This window comes from Dermochelys coriacea, chromosome 6 (genome assembly GCF_009764565.3).
Source record: "Dermochelys coriacea isolate rDerCor1 chromosome 6, rDerCor1.pri.v4, whole genome shotgun sequence".
In the NCBI taxonomy this organism is placed as follows: Eukaryota; Metazoa; Chordata; order Testudines; family Dermochelyidae; genus Dermochelys; species Dermochelys coriacea.
Window position 1 is genome coordinate 130,797,977 of NC_050073.1, and position 21,968 is coordinate 130,819,944.

The window sequence follows — 21,968 nt, forward strand, 5'->3', positions numbered from 1 at the left end:
AGACCACATCTGCATGCAGTATTCAAGATGTGGGCGTACCATGGATTTATATAGAGTCAATATGGTATTTTTTGTCTTATTACCAATCCCTTAATGATTCCCAAGATTCTGTTAGCTTTTTTGATTGCCGCTGCCAATTGAGTGGATGTTTTCTGAGAACTATCCACAATCATAGAATCATAGAATATCAGGGTTGGAAGGGACCTCAGTAGGTCATCTAGTCCAACCCCCTGGTAAAAGCAGGACCAATCCCCAACTAAATCATCCCAGCCAGGGCTTTCTCAAGCCTGACCTTAAAAATTAAACTAAAAAAGGAGATTCCACCACCTCCCTAGGTAATGCATTCCAGTGCTTCACCACGCTCCTAGTGAAAACATTTTTCCTAATATCCAACCTAAACCTCCCCCACTGCAACTTGAGACCATTACTCCTCGTTCTGTCATCTGCTACCACTGAGAACAGTCTAGATCCATCCTCTTTGGAACCCCCTTTCAGGTAGTTGAAAGCAGCTATCAAATCCCCCCTCATTCTTCTCTTCTGCAGACTAAATAATCCCAGTTCCCAAATGCCTCTCCTCATAAGACATGTGTTCCAGTCCTCTAATCATTTTTGTTGCCCTCCGCTGGACGTTTTCCAATTTTTCCACATCATTCTTGTAGTGTGGGGCCCAAAACTTTACTCGAGATGAGGCCTCACCAATGTCAAATAGAGGGGAATGATCACGTCCCTGAATCTGCTGGCAATACCCCTACTTATACATCCCAAAATGCCATTGGCCTTCTTGGCAACAAGGGCACACTGGTGACTCATATCCAGCTTCTTGTCCACTGTAACCCCAAGGTGCTTTTCTGCACAACTGCTGCCGAGCCATTTGGTCCCTAGTCTGTAGCAGTGCATGGGATTCTTCTGTCCTAAGTGCAGGACTCTGCACTTGTCCTCGTTGAACCTCATCAGATTTCTTTTGGCCCAATCCTCTCATTGGTCTAGGGCCCTCTGTATCCTATCCCTACCCTCCAGCATATTGATCTCTCCTCCCAGTTTAGTGTCATCTGCAAACTTGCTGAGGGTGCAATCCACACCATCCACCAGATAATTAATGAAGATATTGAACAAAACTGGCCCGAGGACTGACCATTGGGGCACTCCACTTGATACCGGCTGCCAACTAGACATGGAGCCATTGATCACTACCCATTGAACCTGATAATCTAGCCAGCTTTCTATCCACCTTACAGTCCATTCATCCAGCCCATACTTCTTTAACTTACTGGCAAGAATACTGTGGGAGACCGTGTCAAAAACTTTGCTAAAGTCAAGGAACAACATGTCCACTGCTTTCCCCTCATCCACAGATCCAGTTATCTCATCATAAAAGGCAATTAGATTAGTCAGGCATGACATACCCTTGGTGAATCCATGCTGACTGTTCCTGATCACTTTCCTCTCCTCTAAGTGCTTCAGAATTGATTCCTTGAGCATGTGCTCCATGATTTTTCCAGGGACTGAGGTGAAGCTGACTGGCCTGTAGTTCCCCAGATCATTGTCCTTCCCTTTTTAAAATATGGGCACTACATTAGCCTTTTTCCAGTCATCCGGGACCTCCCCCAATTGCCATGAGTTTTCAAAGATAATGGCCAATGGCTCTGCAATCACATCCGCCAACTCCTTTAGCACTCTCAGATGCAGCGCATCCGGCCCCATGGACTTGTGCTTGGCCAGCTTTTCTAAATAGTCCCGAACCACTTCTTTCTCCACAGAGGGCTGGTCACCTTCTCCCCATGCTGTGCTGCCCAGTGCAGCAGTCTGGGAGTTGACCTTGTTCGTGAAGACAGAGGCAAAAAAAGCATTGAGTACATTAGCTTTTTCTACGTCCTCTGTCATTAGATTGCCTCCCTCATTCAGTAAGGGGCCCACACTTTCCTTGACTTTCTTCTTCTTGCTAACATACCTGAAGAAACTCTTCTTGTTACTTTTAACATCTCTTGCTAGCTGCAACTCCAGGTGTGATTTGAACTTCCTGATTTCACTCCTGTATGCCCGAGCAATATTTTTATACTCTTCCCTGGTAATTTGTCCAATGTGAACAGTTTTATATCCATCCATGACAGTAGATTCATAGATACTAAGGTCAGAAGGGACAATTCTGATCATCTATTCTGACCTCCTGCACAGCGCAGGCCACAGAATCTCACCCACCCACTCCTATGAAAAACCTCACCCATGTCTGATCTATGGAAGTCCTTAAATCATAGTTTAAAGACTTCAAGGAGCAGAGAAGCCTCCCTCAAGTCAACCATGCCCCATGCTACAGAGGAAGGCGAAAAACCTCCAGGGCCTCTCCAATCTGTCCTGGAGGAAAATTCCTTCCCGACCCCAAATATGGCGATCAGCTAAACCCTGAGCATATGGGCAAGATTCACCAGCCAGATACTACGGAAAATTCTTTCCTGGGTAACTCAGATCCCATCCATCTAATATCCAATCTCAAGGGATTATGCCTATTTACCCTGAATATTTAAAGATCAATTACTTACCAAAATCCCATCATACCATCTCCTCCATAAACTTATCAAGTAGAATCTTAAAACCAGATAGATCTTTTGCCCCCACTGCTTCCCTTGGAAGGCTATTCCAAAACTTCACTCCTCTGATGGTTAAAAACCTTCATTGGATTTCAAGTCTAAACTTCCTGGTGTCCAGTTTATACCCATTTGTTCTTGTGTCCACATTGGTGCTGAGCTGAAATAATTCCTCTCCCTCTCCTGTATTTATCCCTCTGATATGTTTATAGAGAGCAATCATATCTCCCCTCAACCTTCTTTTAGTTAGGCTAAACAAGCCAAGCTCCTTAAGTCTCCTTTCATAAGAGAAGTTTTCCATTCCTCGGATCATCCTAGTAGCCCTTCTCTGTATCTGTTCCAGCTTGAATTCATCCTTTTTAAACATGGGAGACCAGAACTGCACACACTATTCTAGGTGAGGTCTCACCAGTGCCTTGTATAACGGTACTAAAACCTCCTTATCCCTACTGGAAATGCCTCTCCTGATGCATCCCAAAACCTCATTAGCTTTTTTCACAGCCATATCACATTGGCAGCTCATAGTCATCCTATGATCAACCAATACTCCAAGGTCCTTCTCCTCTTCCGTTACTTCTAATTGATGCATCCACAATTTATAACTAAAATTCTTGTTGTTAATACCTAAATGCATAACCTTACACTTCTCACTATTAAATTTCATCCTATTACTATTACTCCAGTTTACAAGGTCATCCAGATTCTCCTGTATAATATCCCGATCCTTCTCCGAATTGGCAATACCTCCCAGCTTTGTATCATCTGCAAACTCCAGATCATGTGAGTCAAGTACTCCAGTCATGTGAGTTATACCACCAAGTCTGTTGTTCCAATCACATCATAATTCCTTGACTGTGCTAGGACTTCCAGTTCTCCCTGCTTGTTTCCCAGGCTTCTTGCATTTGTGTATAGGCACTTGAGATAACTTGATGTTTGTCCGGCTTTCTTAGTATGAGGCAGGAACCCTTCCCTTTCGCGCTCTCCTGCTCATGCTTCCTCCCGGTATCCCACGTCCTCACTTACCTCATGGCTTTGGTCTCCTTCCCCCGATGAACCTAGTTTAAAGCCCTCCTCACTAGGTTAGCCAGCCTGCTTGCGAAGATGCTCTTCCCTCTCTTCGTTAGATGGAGCCCGTCTCTGCCTAGCACTCCTCCTTCTTGGAACACCATCCCATGGTCAAAGAATCCAAAGCCTTCTCTCCGACACATCTGCGTAGCCATTTGTTGACTTCCATGATTTGATGGTCTCTACCCAGGCCTTTTCCTTCCACAGGGAGGATGAACAAGAACACCACTTGCACCTCAAACTCCTTTATCCTTCTTCCCAGAGCCACGTAGTCCACAGTGATCCGCTCAAGGTTATTCTTGGCAGTATCATTGGTGCCAATGACTCCAAGATCTCTTTCTTGAGTGGAAACAGTGAATTTAGACCCCATCATTTGATATATATAGTTGGGATTATGTTTTCCAATGTGCATTACTTTTCATTTATCAACACTGAATTTCATCTGCCATTTTGTTGCCCAGTCACCCAGTTTTGTGAGACCCTTTTGTAGCTCTTCTCAGTCTGCCTGGGACTTAACTAGCTTGAATAGTTTTGTGTCATCTTCAAATTTTGCCACCTCACTGTTTATATCCCTTTTTCCAGATCATTTACGACTATGTTGAATAGGACTGGTCCCAGTACAGACCCCTGGGGGACACACCATTTACCTATCTCCATTCTGAAAACTGAGCATTTATTCCTAGTCTTTGTTTTCTATCTTTTAACCAGTTACCACTCCATGAGAGCACCTTCCCTCTTATCCCATGTTAGATGACTTTGCTTAAGAGCCTTTGAAGGACCTTGTCACAGACTTTCTGAAAATCTAAGTACGCTATATGCACTGGATCCTCCTCGTCCACATGCTTGTTGACTCTCTCAGAGAATTCCAGAAGACTGGTGAGTCATGATTTCCCTTTACAAAAACCATGTTGATTCTTCCCCAACAAATTATGTTCATCTATGTGTCTGACAATTTTGTTCTTGACTATAGTTTAAACCAGTTTGCCCGGTACTGAAGTCGGGCTTACCAGCCTGCAATTGCTGGGATCAACTCTGGAGCCCTTTTTAAAATTTGGCATCACATTAGCTATCCTCCAGTCATTTGGTCCAGAAGCTGATTTAGATGATGGGTTACAGACTACAGTTCTGCAATTTCACATTTGAGTTACTTCAGAACCCTTGGGTGAATACCATCTAGTCCTGGTTATTATTACTGTTTAGTTTATTAATTTGTTCCAAAACCTCCTCTAATGACACCTCAATCTGGGACAGTTTATCAGATTTGTCACCTAAAAAGAATGGCTCAGGTTTGGGAATCGCCTTCACATCCTCAGCCATGAAAATTGATGCAAAGAATTCATTTTGTTTCTCCGCAATGACCTTAACATCCTTGAGTGTCCCTTTAGCATCTCTATCATCCAGTGGCCTCACTGGTTGTTTAGCAGTCTTTCTGCTTCTGATGTACTTAAAGTCTTTGAGTCTTTGGTTAGCTCTTCTTCAGATTCTTTTTTGGCCTTCCTAATTATATTTTTACACTTCATTTACCAGAGTTTATGTTCCTTTCTATTTTCCTCACTAGGATTTAACTTCCACTTTTTAAAGGATGCTTTTTTGCCTCACTGCTTTTTTTTACTTTGTTTAGCTACGGTGAAATTTTTTTGCTTCTCTTACTGTGTTTTTTAATTTGGGGTATACATTTAAGTTGAGCCTCTATTATGATGTCTTTTAAAAGTTTCCATGCAGTTTGCAGGGATTTCACTTTTGGTGCTGTCCCTTTTAATTTCCCTTTCACTAACCTCCTCTTTTTTGTGTAGTTCCCCTTTCTGAAATTAAATGCTACAGTGTTGCGCTGCTGTGGTGTTTTCCCTACCATAGGGATGTTAAATTTAATTATATTATGGTCACTATTACCAAGCGGTCCAGCTGTATTCACCTGTATTCCATTTAGGATTTAATCAAGAATTGACTATCCTCTTGTGGGTTCCAGGAGTAGCTGCTCCAAGAAACAGTCATTTAAGGTGTCAGGAAACTTTTCCTCTGCATCCTGTCCTAAGGTGACATGTACCCAGTCAATATGGGGAAAGTTGAAATCCCCCATTATTATTAGTGAGCTTTTTATTTTAATAGCCTCTCTAATCTCCTGGAGTATTTCACAGTCACTATCACCATCCTGGTCAGGTGGTCAGTAATATATCCCTAATGCTATATTCCTATTATTAGAGGATGGAATTACTATCAATAGAGATTCTATGGTACAGTTTGATTAATTTAAGATTTTTACTTCTTTTGATTCTATGCTTTCTTTCACATATAGTGCCACTCCCTGACCAGCATGACCTGTTCTGTCCTTCCAAGATAATACCCTGGTATTACTGTGTCCCATTGATTATCCTCATTCTACCAAGTTTCTGTTATGCGTACTATATCAATATCCTCATTTAATACAAGGCACTCTAGTTTACCCATCTTATTATTTAGACTTCTAGCATTGATAAAAAAGCACTTTAAAAACTTGTCACTTTTTAGCTGTCTGCCATTACATGATGTAATTGAATGGGACTTTTTTTCATTTAACTCTCTCATCAGTTCCTACCTGTATTTTATCATCTTCCATCCTCTCCTCCTTACTAGGACATACAGACTCTCCATTAATAGATCCTACCCTAAGGGATGTCTCTGTCCAAATCACATGCTCCTCTGCATCTGTCGGCTTTCCCCCAGGTCTACGATCGTTTTAACTTTTAAGTGTCAGCAATCTGGTTCCATTTGGTTTTTGATGGAGCCAATCCTTCCTGTATAGGCTCCCCTTTTCCCAAAAGTTTCTCTAGTTCCTAATAAATCTAAACCCATCCTCCCTACACCATTATCTCATCCATGCATTAAGACCTTGCAGTTCTGCCTGTTTGTTTGGCCCTGTGAGTGGAACTGGAAGTATTTCAGAGAATGCTGCCATGGAGGTCCTGGACTTTAATCTCTTATTAGCAGCTTAAATTGGGCCTCCAGGACCTCTCTCCTATCCCTCCCTATGTTATTGGTATCTACATGTACTACAACCACCGACTCCTCCCCAGGACTACATGTAAGTATATCTAGATGCCTCAAGAGATCTGAAAACTTTGCACCAGGCAAGCAAGTCACCATGCAGTTCTCCTGGTCATCGCAAACCCAGCTATCTATGTTTCTAATTATCAAATCACCCATTACTAATACCTGTCTCTTCCTAATAACTGGAGTTCCCTTCCCCCAGAGAGTTATCCTCAGTGCAAGAAGATATCACATCATCATCTGGAAGGAGGATCCCAAGTATGGGATTGTTTCCCTCTGCTCCAGTTGGATGTTCTCCTTGCCTGAGACTTTCCTCCTCCTCAGCAGCACAGGATTGTTCTAAGAGCTTATAGGAAAACTCTAATTTTCTATTAAATTCTACAGGAATATCATATATGACTACTGTGTGGCAATTTTCCCTCTCCTGTTGATGTAATGCCTACATATCCACTGATGCTATATTCAAACATATTTCCTTGAAATTCTGCCTTTAAAAGTTCTGTAACTCAGTAAGTGATGGACTATACCAATGAACCACCTTTTCTAAGAATTATAACACAATTCCTTTGTGTACCATGTTCAGCAGTAATATGCCAAGAACGACAGCAAGAGACTTTTTAGTTTGTCACCATATGGGTAATTTAAAAGAAATCTATAGAACTGGTCAGGAATTTCTCAAACTTTTTTTTTGGTTTGGCCAGAAAATGTTGATTCGTTACAATTGAAACTTTTTGCAGGAAAGGCTTGGTTTCAAATAATTTCTTGACTCAATTTTTTTTGGCAGAAAAATATTTTGAAAGCATCAAAATATTTTGTTTCTATGTTTTCAAAATATAAAATTCCAGTTTTATGGTTCAAAATGACTTTTTTTATTTCAACATTTAAACTAATTATAGTACTTTTTTTAAAAAAAATGGTCAGTACTGAAATGTTTTGATAATTTGAAAACAAAACATTTCAGTTGAACTGAACCAAATTTTTTTTCCAGATTTTCATTTTGTGAAATTTTTTGAGATTCTGACTGTCCAGGGAAATTTTTTTGAAATAGAGAAAGTGCTCGGCAAATGGGAAAACTATTCCCATGCAGCTCTAGAAAGCTGCCAAAATGCACCCTAGGTTCACATTTCTGGTGGGTAGCTGCATATTTGGAGATTCGTTAACTGGCTGCTCTGGCATGCAAACCATATAGCTTGCTGAAAGTCATTGTTAATCCCAGCCTGGAGTCTGAGACTGTACTGACCCCCTATTTTAAAACAAGGTTCTTCCACTAGTCATAGAAGGCTGTCGGGAAGAAAAATACCTGATATTGTTCCAGACACAAGGTGAGAAACAGCCCTCCTGGCTAACATTAGTGCTCTAAAGCATTTCAAATACAGCTAAAATGGCCCAGAGATAAATTTCAAAGCTGTAAATATGGTGCTGCTAAGTGCACAATAGTTACTCCTCTGGGAGCCACTTTTCTTTGCAGTAATAAAATCCAGTGGTGTTAGTCAGTGTCAAAAGTGTGCTGGCCTGTCTGACATGGTTAGTCTTTATCTGCACTGTACCTGTGTGTAATGGGTAAAACCCACTTTACCCACAGAAAATCAGAAGCATTTGTCTCTTGAGGGTGACTCAGAGCCGTAACCTGTTGTTACTAGGGACAGGAGTAGCAGCTACAGACCTTCTATTGGGGCCCACTGGCTGTGTCCCTTCTGAGATGTCTGAAAAGTGCCCAGCAATTAGTACCACAGATTGCACTGGGCTGCTAATATTCCGCTGCAGTATCTGTGGGTGAAGGCAGAAATCAGACAAACTCCTGGCAGTAGACGTCACTTTTCAAGTGTGAACTGAATACAGCAATGTTGCTGGTGGGAGAGCAGCACAGTGCTATTTGCACTGGCCTCATAGGCTTTTCATAGCTTCTAAGGCCAAAAGGGATCGTTCTGATCACTAGTTTTCCCTGTGCAGGCCAGAGACCCTCACCTAGGGATTCCTTCTCCAAGCCCGGCAACTTTTGGTTTCTAGGGCCTGTCTTATAGATGGACGTCATCTTGAATCTCAGCATAGAGGACACCAGTGAAACAGCAATGTTAGTGTAGGCTGTAAAGCTCTATTTTAAATCTGCACGGACACTAGTAGTCATGAATGCCATGGAGCCACTGCAGTTGTGTTGCACTAGAAAGGATTTGGCACAAGCCTGGAGCACAGATCCCCATGCACTGTGGAGCACAGCTCTGCAAGGCTCCTTTGGCTTGGTGTGAGGAAGGCCAGATTGTGACCAATGGAGCATAACTACAGGACTCCACCAGCCAAAGTTTCCTGGGGAAGTGCCCAGCAGCTGTTGGGAGTCTGCAGCCCTCCATCTGCCATTGTGGCTGGAGGATGCCTCCATGCCCAGGAGGAACATTTCTCCCCTCTTCTCCTCTGAGGCAGGCTTCTGCGCACCATAGTCATTTATTCAGCCTGTGCACTGGAAAGAAGACCTGAACCTTAGCCATCAGGCAGTGAGTTAGGGGCATCTGTGTAACACAAGCAATGGATGGTGCCAGACAGACTCTAGCAGGTGTAGGAAAGAATTAGAGAGATAAGGGTTGATTGGAGACTAAAAATCATAGGGATGATTTGTTTGAGCTCACAGCCCTTTAAATCAGGCTATTGCAAGTTAGAAACTTAGGGCTAGCAGGCAGGTGGAGCAGGAACTTCAAGCATACTCCACCTTGTCCAAATAACCTTCTCTTCCTCAGTAAGAATGTCCATGACAGGGCTGGACCACTCCCCTCCCCACAGAATCTGACTTTGCATCAAAACTGAAGCAGCACCTCCAAGAAATTGGGATGGAAGATGTGTCCTACCTTAGCATTAGCGAGACCATTACTGGCTGCTGGGTCCAATTCTGGTATCTGTACTTTAAAACCTGTACTAACAAATTATAAAGGGCTCAGAAAAGAATTACAAGAATGATTTGTAACCTCACTTGGAGTTTGCCAGTTCCTGGAACTCTGGACTGAGCCTCTAGGGGTCCTACCCTATGAACTACACCCATAAGGGCTACCAGACCTGTCTGATGCCATTTCCCAGCATGCTTGGAGCCAGGGGTCTAGACATAATGGACTAGAAACTCCTGCTGAGCCCAACAGGGAGGGTTATGCATGGGATGATCCATATGGGCAGTGATGAGCTGAGGCTGCTCAGCCCTTCAGGGGAGGGGACAGCCTGACTCAGAGACAAAGGTACTAGTTTTAGTTTCAGTTGAGGACTGGCACCTGAGAAGGAAGCAGAACAGCTCAGGGAGACTTAGATTAATTTCCCTCCCCACAAAGGGAGTCTGTGCGTGGCTGTGGGGTCTAGTGCACCGGTCAGGCTGCTTGAGCCCTGCAGAGACCAGTGTCTAGAGGGGTAGAGATATGGCACCAGTAAGGCCCCACCCAGCAGAGAAGACACCAAAAGGGGCCCCTTTTTGTTTAATCTGTCCAACATTCACAGCACTGCAGCACCTGCCTCCGCACTGCTCCGGAGCATATCACCTGCCTGGGAAGGTGCCAGGCAGGGAGCCAAGACAGGGAGTATTGGGAGGTGGGGAATTTGTTGATGTGTTTGTACTTATTAGTTACCCTAAACTTCTCCTTCCCCAGCTCCTATGTTCCTGCTCCCCATAAAGTCCATTTTGTCATGCTGCTGTTTTGGGGCACACTATTTCTTTGTTGGTGTTTGTGTTGATACCTTTTGTTATTTCTTATGTACTGGAGATTATACCTCTGGCCAGCAGTCCTAGATGGTTCATTTTCCCAAGGGGCAGCACTCTGTGAGTCCCTGACTCAGTCAGGAGTCATCTGTGTGGAGGCACCAGGTGTCACCAAAAAGGACCCAGCCCATGTGAGAAGGCGAGAGAAGCCACTCCAAGTAGCCAGCACCAGGGAAGAGGTGATCTTCAGATTCAAAGTCTGGAAAACTTGCCTCACAGTGGAACGCTAAAGAAGCTCAGTCTCACTCATATAACAAAGAGGAGGTTAAGAAGTGACTTAATCATGGTCTGTAAGTGATTATGGGGTGATCAGGATGGGCAAAAAAGAGGGCTCTTTGATTTCACAGACAAAGTCAGAACAGGAGCCAATGGCTGGAAGCTGAAGCCAGACTAATTCAGACAGGCAACAAGGTACAAATTTGGAACAATGAGGGTAATTGTAAATTGTTCCTATGGTCTACAGAGATGAAGCCATTGCTTGAAATCATTACATTACAACTGGGTGTCTTTCTACATTAGAGAAAGTTATGGACTTGATAGAGGATGCACTTGGTAAAATTCCACGTCCTGTGCTAAGCAGGAGGTCAGAGTAGATGGTGATAATGTTCCGGTCACCCCCTTAAAATCTATGGGGGAGAAATCCTATCAGACTCCACAGAACAAAAAATCCCCTTTAAATCACTGTATTGGGGTGGACTGGACCCAGAGGCCTCTGCTGGAGGCCTCAGGGTCCTGTTACACTCATCCCAGGAAAGGAGCAGTGGGGAAAAGTCCTCAAAGCGGCCTAGAGAGAGGCCATGCAGGAAAGTAGAAAATCGGGGCAGCTGAAGGGGCTAGCCAGTCAGAGGGTTGCAGGCTAGTGCAAAAGGAGATGCAGTGCAAATAAGACTCAGTTCCTTGCTGGAGCCAGAGGAGTGTTGATGGTGCTCCTGGTTGGCCAACCAGAACTGCAGCATAATGAACAGCTCAGTGCTGGCAGGGACCTGGGGCAGCGAGGAAGAGGCCCTGTCTGGCTGCTAGGCCTGAACTTGGATGAGCCCTGAGGAAAGAGTGAAGCTTTGGCAGAGGCTGGAGGGAAATGGCCCAGGGAACTGAAGACATGGCACAAGTTGCTGCTATTCTTAAGTTCGTTGGGCTGGGACCCAGAGTAGTGGGCAGGCCTACGCCCCCCCCCCCCCCCCCGGCTATAGGCCACTGGGGAAGTGGCCTACAACTGGACAGTGATAAACCCCCAGAAGAGTATCAGAACTACTTAGTGCCCAGGGAGAGTCTGGGGCCAGAAGGGCCCACAGAGCGCAAAACAGTTGCCTCCAGGGAGGAAGCCCTGGGGTATGGCCCAATATCAGGGGTGGGACTATTTAAAGACTGCAGACACACCTGACCAGAGAAGTGTGCTCATGAGAGGTGGATACCATGCTGTTTCTCTCACCTTGAGAGATATCAAAGCTGCAGACTCCCCACACGACACAAGGCAATTGACAGACTTGCCTACTGCTGATTCCTTCACAGAAATCTTCTGTTCACACAACTCCAGCAGTGCTCTCACCATTGCATGATCCTTGTTAGGCCAGCTAGCACAGTGCATCATGTGAAGGCAGTCGCTGAGTCCTTTCTGATTGTGTGTGTTTTACACAGGCTGGCTGAGCACACCAACTGCTTGCTTTGCCCATTATTATATCTTTGCTCCTTTGTGATAGTATGTTCAGAATTTTATTCCCTCCTCTGTCAGCTGGCTACAGGCATGGGTGGGTAGGTTCTACAGCACTGAGGATTTCTCTCACTGAACCTATCTGTATACAGCACAACTGCAGCCTATTGCTTTATAATGCATTCATAGCCTAATGGGTTTATCTGCGAATCAGAAACATGAGCCTCATTGATTTCTCAAGGATGTGTAGCACATAGAAAAATGAAATTGTGTCATAAAGGAATAAAAGATATAAATGCTACAGAAATGCAAAGAAGTGAAAGAGCTGACTAGTTGCTGTTGTAGATTGAGATGCAGCCTGAAACTGCTGAAGCTGCAAATTTAAAAGGAGACAAATTTAACTCTGAGTATTTGGCAACAGAGATAAAACAGTTCATTACCTGGGTAATGTCTGCAATTCTCTTGGTTTAGAACAAGCATAAAATTAGGGTAACAAAGTGACAGTTCAGCTTTGAAATAAGAAACCAGAGACTCCTGGAAAGATGAAGTTAGTCTTTGAATCAATGGGACAAGTTCCACACTTGGAAGCTAAGTAATGTCTAATGAGCACTCCAACGCACTGACATGGTGACAGAAGGTACAAACCCCTTTACTGTATGTGACACAAGAATTTCTGTCAACAGGTTCGTGTGGAGTTGGAAATAAAAGTAAAATTGTGAAGTAATAAATACAGTAGCTGTTATTTGGCACAGTGAACCCAAGGCTGGCCGGTCTTAGAATTCATGCGCTTCAATCCCATTCCTCAACTAGCCCCAAAAGGACGAGTCGGCACTAGCAGGCGATCCTGCTGGTGGTCCCCAGTCAGTTCCTTATCCCACTGAGACTCTGTCCCCCACAGCCTCACGTGAGGGACCAGAAGTTGGTGTGTCCAGAAAGGACAGCCAAGCTGACTGAGCTAGTCACCCTCCCAGGCCAGTCTCAACCCTTGGTAGGCACAGTGTGTTGCTCATGTTCTTTTGACACATATGCTGACTCCACATGAAGGCCCAAGAGGATGTAGAGAGAGCCAGATAGAGGCAGTGGTGGAGTATCAGCAGGAGAGGCTGACCTGCCAAGCAGCACTGTGCTGGAGAAAGCATGCTGTACCTAAGGACAGAGCCTAAAAGTGGGGGTTGGGGCCTCAGCAGCGATGCCCATGGAAAGACAGAATAACAAATTCAAGGCTCATTTCTCTGCTCCCTGTTGACGGTGTCTTTTTAGCCAGGAGAGTCAATCTGAGTAGTTTCCGAGTAGCAGCCGTGTTAGTCTGTATTCGCAAAAAGAAAAGGAGTACTTGTGGCACCTTAGAGACTAACAAATTTATTAGAGCATAAGCTTTCGTGAGCTACAGCTCACTTCATCGGATGCATTCTGAGTAGTGGCTCATGGAGACCAGGGATACCCTATAATAAAACAGACTGTATACTACTGTATCCATGTCTACAAAACAAAGTGACCAGACCTGTTTGGTATTTGGGGATATTGGTGATGAACCATCAAAATCTACATTAAAGAGAACTACATTTTGGGTTGGTTAAACAGATGTTAATTTCAGTCACAGGAAATCCTAGGAGGCATTAAAATTACAGTTGTGAAAATACCTCCTTTTCACTTTTCAGAAAAACTGAAAAGTTGCCAAATTTTCTATTTCTAGTAGTTCCAAATGTTACCCAATACAGTCAACTGCATTGGATTTTCTATTCTTTTGCAAATAGCAAGTCATTTTGCAACTGTTCTGTTTAAGCTGTGTAAAAAATAATGTTTGTGTGTTTAACAAACTTGGTTAACATAGTGACAAAAATGCAGGGGGGTCTGTAATGCCTACAGAGAACTGTTATATGGCCATCTTCCTTTACAGAGTTTTGAACCTCTCATCCAGTGAGCCCACATTTAGAATACTGTGCTCTGCATTGGTAACAATCTTGGTTAGAATGATAATATGGAAACAGAGAAGATGTCCTACAAAGGACAATCAAAATTATACAGGAACTAATGAAAAACTAGTTACTGAAAAGGGTGGGTCAAACTGCAGCAATTCTGAAGGGAGCAGCTGGAGATGGGACACTGGACAGGGTGGACCAGTGCTCTGAGGTGGTACAGAGAAGCCTCTTTCTAGGTGCCTGGCTGCTGTCTCTTGTTCATAGGCTCAGGGTCTAATTAATCATCAAATTTGTGGTGGGAAGGAGTTTTCCCTCAGGTCAGGTTGGCAAGGACTTTAGGCGTTTTGCCTTTCTCTGCAGCCTGGGATGGGGATCCCCTTCTAGGACCACCTGGACATGTCTCACCTAACCCTTTCCCTGCCATTGCAGGGGCCGCGGGCATCTTTGCACCCCACCTTGCTCTCTGCCTGTGACACACAACACTTAGCTTTTCTGCCTTCAGCAAAAGTATTCATCTAACTAAAGTCATTGGGCTCAGTATAGGGGTAGCAGGGTGAAATGTAATGGCTTGTATTATACAGGCAGCCATTGGACTGTATTAAAACATATGTTGTCTATCTTACTGGCCTGTCCTCCTCATTATTCCACTCCAGCAAATTTTGTCAGTTGCAAATTTTATCAGCCGTGGTTTTGTATTACTTACAGATCATTGAGAAAATGTGGAACAGTGTCCAGTCTAGTACTGGTCCCCACTGGAAATAACCCATTTGACAATAACAACAAGGAGTCTGGTGGCACCTTAAAGACTAACAGATTTATTTGGGCATAAGCTTTTGTGGGTAAAAAAAAAACACTAGTCTTTAAGGTGCCACCGGACTCCTTGTTGCTTTTGTGGATACAGACTAACACGGCTACCCCCTGATACTTGACACCATTTAATAATGAGTCCCCTTTAACTACTTTTTGAGATCTGTCAATCAGTTATTAGTCAATTTAACCTGGGCTTTCTCAATAGTGTACAGTGCTGCTAATTTGTTAATCAGAATGTTGTGTGGTACTAAGTCAAATGACTTACTCTATGACAGAAGTTAGATTTTTGTATCAAAATTGACTATGAAATGAGCACATTGAAAGGTTTTAGAAATCAAATACCCAAAGTAACTGTCTCGCAGTTGTAAGTCAAGAACAGTATGTAACTTACTAACATTAAGGAAGAATCACTCTGGGTTAAAATGTATAGTAGGTATTTCATTATTAAAACACAAACTAGGAATCTCTCTTTATTGCAAAGGTCCTGCCCTGCTGGATAAAAATTAAATAAGCAGGAGGTAAAATCTCTTCAAGCCAATTTTACATTTCTGTGAGCAGTTTTAAATTAAAATGAAAATGAAAATTGCACATAACCTTCATGATAGCTATAACTATACGGCATTACACGTTGTAAGATATGACATTTATTGCAGCACATGTTGCCTGGCTCGCAAAAAGTAAAATAACCCTATTAGGGTCAAAGTTTGACACGGTTTGCAGTGTTCGTTAGGAAAACATGGAGAGTACCACTTGACTCCACTAAATCAGTCTCAGAACGCATTGCAGGCTGGCATGCAGGCCCACACTGTAGCGAATTAGATGAAATTACTTGTATTCATAGCATGTTGCTCCATTGCAGCTGCACAAGAACAGGATGAAAAGGTGTGACTCAAGCACTGTGCCCTAAGTCAGAATGCCTTGGTAACTAGTGTAATGTTACCTGTGCTCTGATGGGACTACATGTTCTGCGCCAGGATGGAACTACGTTCTGCAGCAAAGTCTCTAAATTCTGGGCTCTTCTGATGGGGCACCCTTGCAATGATGGATCAGCATCATTAAATTAAAAAACGCAGGAGGTCAATCGATGAAATAGGAGATTAAGGGTACAGCTACTATGATAGTCATTGTGATATTAAATTCCAGTTATCTGATGCTGCCTTCTACGTTTTCAGTGTCAAATAAACTTCAGATTTTTATACTGGCATCATTGTAGCTGCCTGGGAGGGTGGGTCTTTGGGTCTTTGAGAACCTGGAGGGGGTGGGGGAAGCAATATGGGACTGATCATTCACTGGGTTCAGCACTGGTGCCTGAGATACTGTAGCTAATCCCTCTTCTCAGCACAGGGAAGTGCTGCAATCTCTCAGGTCCCAGTGGGTGGTTGCTGCAAGCACTGAGTCCTAAATGGCAGGTAGGCTGAAGGTCCAGCCAGACGTTAGTGCTCAGTCTTTCTGAAGTGTGGCTGGGAAACTAACCACAGAGCTTGTTCTCCATCTCTCTCTGCAGTTGGCTTGTTTCACTTTGAAACCCCTGGTCACTGTGCCTCGCACTTGAAGAAGACCCTTGTGAGAATGGTTCCTGAAAAGGGACAGGGAAGTGGGTTTTGGAGAAGGTGGGTCAAGAAGTTTGAGGATATAGGCAGTGGGGATGATATATAGCACCACTTGTCTGTTATTGCTCTCCAGTTGTGGGACAATTTTGATAAATGTCCCCCAAAATGGATCTTGGAATCAGGTGGAGATGGTATCAGTCTTGGTTTGCAGCTTTTGAGTCTCTCATAAAAATACCTCTCAGTTGAGGGGGTTGTGGGGGAGGATGAGGTTGGGTAGCTGTGGTTGAAGTGGAAGGTGCAGATACCTTGGCCTTTGCATTTTCTGCCATTTGTGAGGTGGCTCAAAGGAGCACTGGTGATAGAAGGGTTGCAGAAAGGCCTTGGTTTGTAGGGCTGTTTATGGCATTTTCTCTTCAGGGATTGTGTTGTTGCAGAATCTTTCAACAAGTGCAAAGACTCCTTGGTTTTTGTTGAAAAGGCTAGCCTTATCAAAGGGTAAATCCTCAACAGTGTTTTCAGCCTCCCTGGGAAAGCCCGATTCCCATCGCATCACAATGGCAGTTGTCATGGATTTTGATGTCATATTGGTCATGCCTGCCTCAGCTTGTAATGAGATTCTGGCCACTAGTTTGCCCTCGTCAATAAGGGATTGAAATTGAGACCTGTATTCCTGAGGTAACTTGTCCCAAGCATTCAGGAACATGGAGTAATTCAAGAAATCATATTGGACGAGAAGGATCGGTTAGTTTAAGATTCTAAACTGAAGGTTGGTAGATGTAAACACCTTATTCCCCATAAGAATAGGGACTGCTAACAGAAGGAGTTCTCCAGGTGAAGGAGGAGCAAATACGGGACCCTTGGGGTAAGTGGCTGTCTATAGTGTGTTTGTGTTTGGGGGTTATCTGCTGTGTGCTGAGCTTGTCTTTGTCTGTTTGTTTAGTTTTGTTTGTTTGAAGGACTGTGTGCTGTTGCTGGCAGTTGGAAGCTGTGAGCTTCTAAATAAGGTTTGAAATCTAGAAGCCATTTTTCGTTGGCTGAGCCTTAGTCAGGAGGCAGGGCTATCAAGAAGGCCAGGGCTTTATAAAGCAGTGTGCAAGCAAACAGGGACTGCTAACAGGGAGTTTCAAGAGGGAGTTTGGAATGGGAGTGGGAAGGGGGTGAGGTACACTCTCCATTCTTTAAAACCTTTAAATTAAAGTATAATCAGAATTTCTTGATTTAAACAAAAACCTTATTAACCTAGGTAACTGTAGGAGAAAATCAAGGCAGAAGCCCAGCAGCAGAGTGGGGCTCTCCTGTTTATTGCACTCAGTGTAGCATGTATGATTACCTGCCCTGTGGGCAGGTGGCGTATGCGTGCATTCGGTGCAAGGAGCTCCTCGCCCTCAGAGACCACGTACAGGCTTTGGAGGCCAGGGTGGCGGAACTGAAGGAGCTAAGGGAATCAGAGAGGTATGTTGGTGAGGCTTTCCGGGACACTGTAGTTTTGTCCCACCTCTGGTCACCCTGCACTGTTAAGGGGATGAAAGGCCCAGAAAAGGAAAGCAGTCAACAGGAGCAGAGGGATACCTTCCCATAGTTGGGACCCTCCATCCAGATGATGCTGGGGTATCCTCTCGCACTGAAGTTACCTCTCCAGGGGAGGGCACTCCAGTCATTAGGAAAAGGCAGGTGTTAGTAATGGGAGATTCAATCATTAGAAACATAGATAGCTGGGTTTGTGATGACCGTAAGAACTGTATGGTGACTTGCCTGCCTGGTACGAAGGTTGCGGATCTCTTGAGGCATCTAGATAGACTTATGTGTAGTGCTGGGGAGGAGCTGGAGGTCATGGTACATGTAGGTACCAATGATGATTTAGTTGGGGATTGGAGATTGGTCCTGCTTTGAGCAGGGGGTTGGACTACATGACCTCCTGAGGTCCCTTCCAACCCTAATATTCTATGATCCTATGTAGGGAAGGGTAAGAGAGATGTCCTGGAGGCCAAATTTAGGCTGCTAGGAAAGAGCCTGAAATCCAGGACCTCTATGGTGGCATTCTCAGAAATGCTACCAGTTCCATGCGCAGAGCCAGGTAGGCAGGCAGAGCTTCAGAATCTCAATGCATGCATGAGATGATGGTGTAGAGAGGAGGGGTTTAGATTTATTAGGAACTAGGGAAACTTTTGGGATAGGGGGAGCCTATACAGGAAGGATGGGCTCCACCTAACCCAAAATGGATCCAGGCTGCTGGCACTTCACATTAAAAAGGTTGCAGAGCAGTTTTTAAACTAAGAGATGGGGTGGGGGGGGAGCCGATTGCTGCAGAGGCGCACATGGATCGGACAGAGATGTCTCTTAGAGGAGAGTCTATTGATAAAGATTCTCTAGATTTTATTCAGGAGGAGGGGATGAAAGAGGATAAAGTATGGGCCAGATCAGACGAGAAACATTCACCTAAAGAATCTGACACATCAGGACCAGAGTAACCCATCACTTGGCCACAGCCTGGGCAAATGTACACTTCTCCCACCTGTTGCAGAGGGGAGGTCTTGGGGGCACGGTGGGGCAGCAAGAAGGGGAATGACAGGTTGTGGCATTGGGGCAGAGGGTGCCTGTATGTAACAGTGGGTCAGAAAAACAGACAATGCAGGTGATGGATCACTGTGGTAAAAAGTTTGAGAACCACTGCATTAATCTGCATGTGCCATGGTGCTTTGATTAAAGAAAAGCAGCCCTCCTCCCCCTCCCCAGGTTTGTGCCACTTTTGCCTCCTGTCATCCTCTCTTCCCCCAACCTGTGTCCTCTGGACCATGAGGAAGGTACCACAATAAAAAGTTCTGCAGCAGCTCTCAGCGACTTGTGTGACAAGCAGGGCCACAAGAAAGTGCTGTTTTTCTCAGCTGATGGGCCGTATCTAGAGTTCTAGCAGCCAGCCCCTTGTTCTGAGGCTGTGCCCAGCGTTGGTATAAGCCACCCCAAGATCCTGTGGTGCCTGGAGACTGACTGCTCCTGGGTCTGCTAGGTGCACCAGGCCCCTCTGCAAGTGCTTCCCTAGGAGTCGCTTATCTAGTGGACAGTCAGTCTCTGTCATGGTGTTACAGAGACTGTGACAGAGTGGAAGATGGCAGCCTTCACAGGGCCCACTCTGTTAAGTGAGAATCCACGATGAATGCCATCAACTTGGCAACCGAACATTGCTCAACAATCTCCTGGTCACTAGAGCAGCAACTCAACAAATCCTAAAGTTCTTCCTCAGGGCCATACAATGTGCCAAATAGGCCCTGGAACAAGAATCCTGCAACTTAATGTTGAAGGACTCTCATAGGTAAAATGCAAGTATCCTGAAAACTTGCTGAAGACTTACAACATCAATATTCTCATGTTGCCAGAGACCCATGTTAGCAATGACCAACAGGCTAGGCGCTACCAAATCTGTGGATACAACCTAAATGACTAGCCATTATCATCCTAAATATGGCTTGGCAATATACATCAAGGACATCATCACTGATTTTAATGTTGTTTCACCAACCAAAGAAGAGACCACATTTACCACAACGATCAAAGTAGGGGAGCTCCACACTACCAACGTCTATAAAGCCCCTAGCACAAGATGGCCAAAACCAGTGCTACCCAGCACTCCCATTCCATGCATCTATGCACATGATTTTAATAGTCATCACACTATGTGAGGCTATAAAAACAATGAAACTGATGGTAAAGATCTCATGGCCTGGATATCTGCACAAGACTTGCAACTAATCTACGAACTAAAGTAACAGTCAACATTCCATTCAAGCTGCTGGCAACATGGGTACAATCCAGACCTAATATTTGTGTCTAAAGATCAAAACGGTAACACTCGTTGCATCACGTGAAGTACTATCAGAGTTTCTGAACTGCCAACACAGGCCTATAATGATCTATGTAGGCATTGAAATTCCTGTGTTTTTTCTGAAACAGGGACCGCGATGGAATTTTGCTAAAGCTGGTTGGGATGCCTACAAACAGACTGAGAAAACTGTTTCAAGGATTCCAGTGAGACCGGAATGTTATCAATGGTTCACAGGGCTACTGAAAGTAGCAGGAAAGAAGAACATTCCCCGAGGCTTCTGGAAAAAGCACATTTCCTGCTGGATGAGAAAAATGCAGGAGTTGCTCCGGCAATACAACCAGACCAGGAACACTCTCACTGCAAAAGCCCTGCTGTACTCCCTTGACACATCAAGAAGACACCAGTGCTGGCTTGACTGCATGCAAAATCTTGATTTTTTACACAGTCAAGCTGTTGAGTCTGGACACTTGTGCAATGTCTTGGAGCCGCTAATCCCACATAGTATTGGCCACCAAAAATCTGGCCAAACTCAATAGCCTCCAAACTGGTGGAGAACACAAAAGGACCACTTGATAAACACACAATAAAAGAAGTGTATCAACAACTCTAATGGACACTTGCATCAATCCTCTGAGGAGAACCTTCCACTGTTAGCATTGAGGAAGTAAAAGATGGACTTGCCCCAATGGGGAAAAAAAAGGGAAGGCTGCCAGCCCGGAAAGTATTCCACCAGAATTCCTCCATCATTTCGGCTCCAAAGGACTCCAGTGGCTAGCAAAATTGTACTCCGCTACCTTAAGGATGGTATGGATCCCTGAAATATGGCATGAGGCAATGGTAATTGCCATTCCAAAGCCTGGAAATCCAGGGAAGTTGTAGGTCAATTTCTCTACTATGCACAATCTAAAAACTTCTTGAACATATCCTAAAAAGGATGCATCCTTTTTACAGAATCAATTATCCATGTCGAAGAGGCAGGCTTCCTGTCAAAATGTAGTTGTTGTGACCAGGTTCTGGCACTCATATTGTGGCTATCAAAAAAACCATCATCTGCAGATGATGCAGTATGATTTAAGGGCCTGCTGCTGAAACTTCCTAAAATTATACCTTGCTATCAAACACTTCACCTGCTGTGAACTATGCTGAGTAATAGATGTCTATGGGTGAACCTGGGTAATCAGACCAGCTCACGCCATATCATAAACAATGGGCTACTGCAAGGCTCCGTACTTGCACCAACCCTTTTTAATATTTACATAAGTAACATGCCTCCAATGAAATCATGAAAATTGGGATATGCAAATGATCTTGCCATGACAATCCAAGCATCAAACCTCCATGACATTGAGAGAGCATTAACTGAGGACCACCAAACTATGGAAAAATAATTCCAGAAATGCAGGCTAAAATCAAACCCTGGAAAAACAATAGTAAGTGCATTTCATCTTGAAAATAACAGTGCCAAAAACACACTGAAAGTAGCTTTCTGTGGTAAAAATATGGGACACGATTACACTCCAACATATCTCTGTGTGAAACTCAACCACACCCTCACCTTCCATAATCATCTAGAGAAGGTAGCTGAAAAGATAAAAACGAGAGCGAACATAATCCAGAAACAATCCCAAACCTGAAGGATTATAGGATCACAACATCAACATGATATGGTGACTCTATTTATATATTCTACAGAATAACTGAGACAGATGAGATCAGAGAATCATAGAATATCAGGGTTGGAAGAAACCTCAGGAGGTCATCTAGTCCAACCCCCTGCTCAAAGCAGGACCAATCCCCAACTAAATCATCCCAGCCAGGGCTTTGTCAAGCCT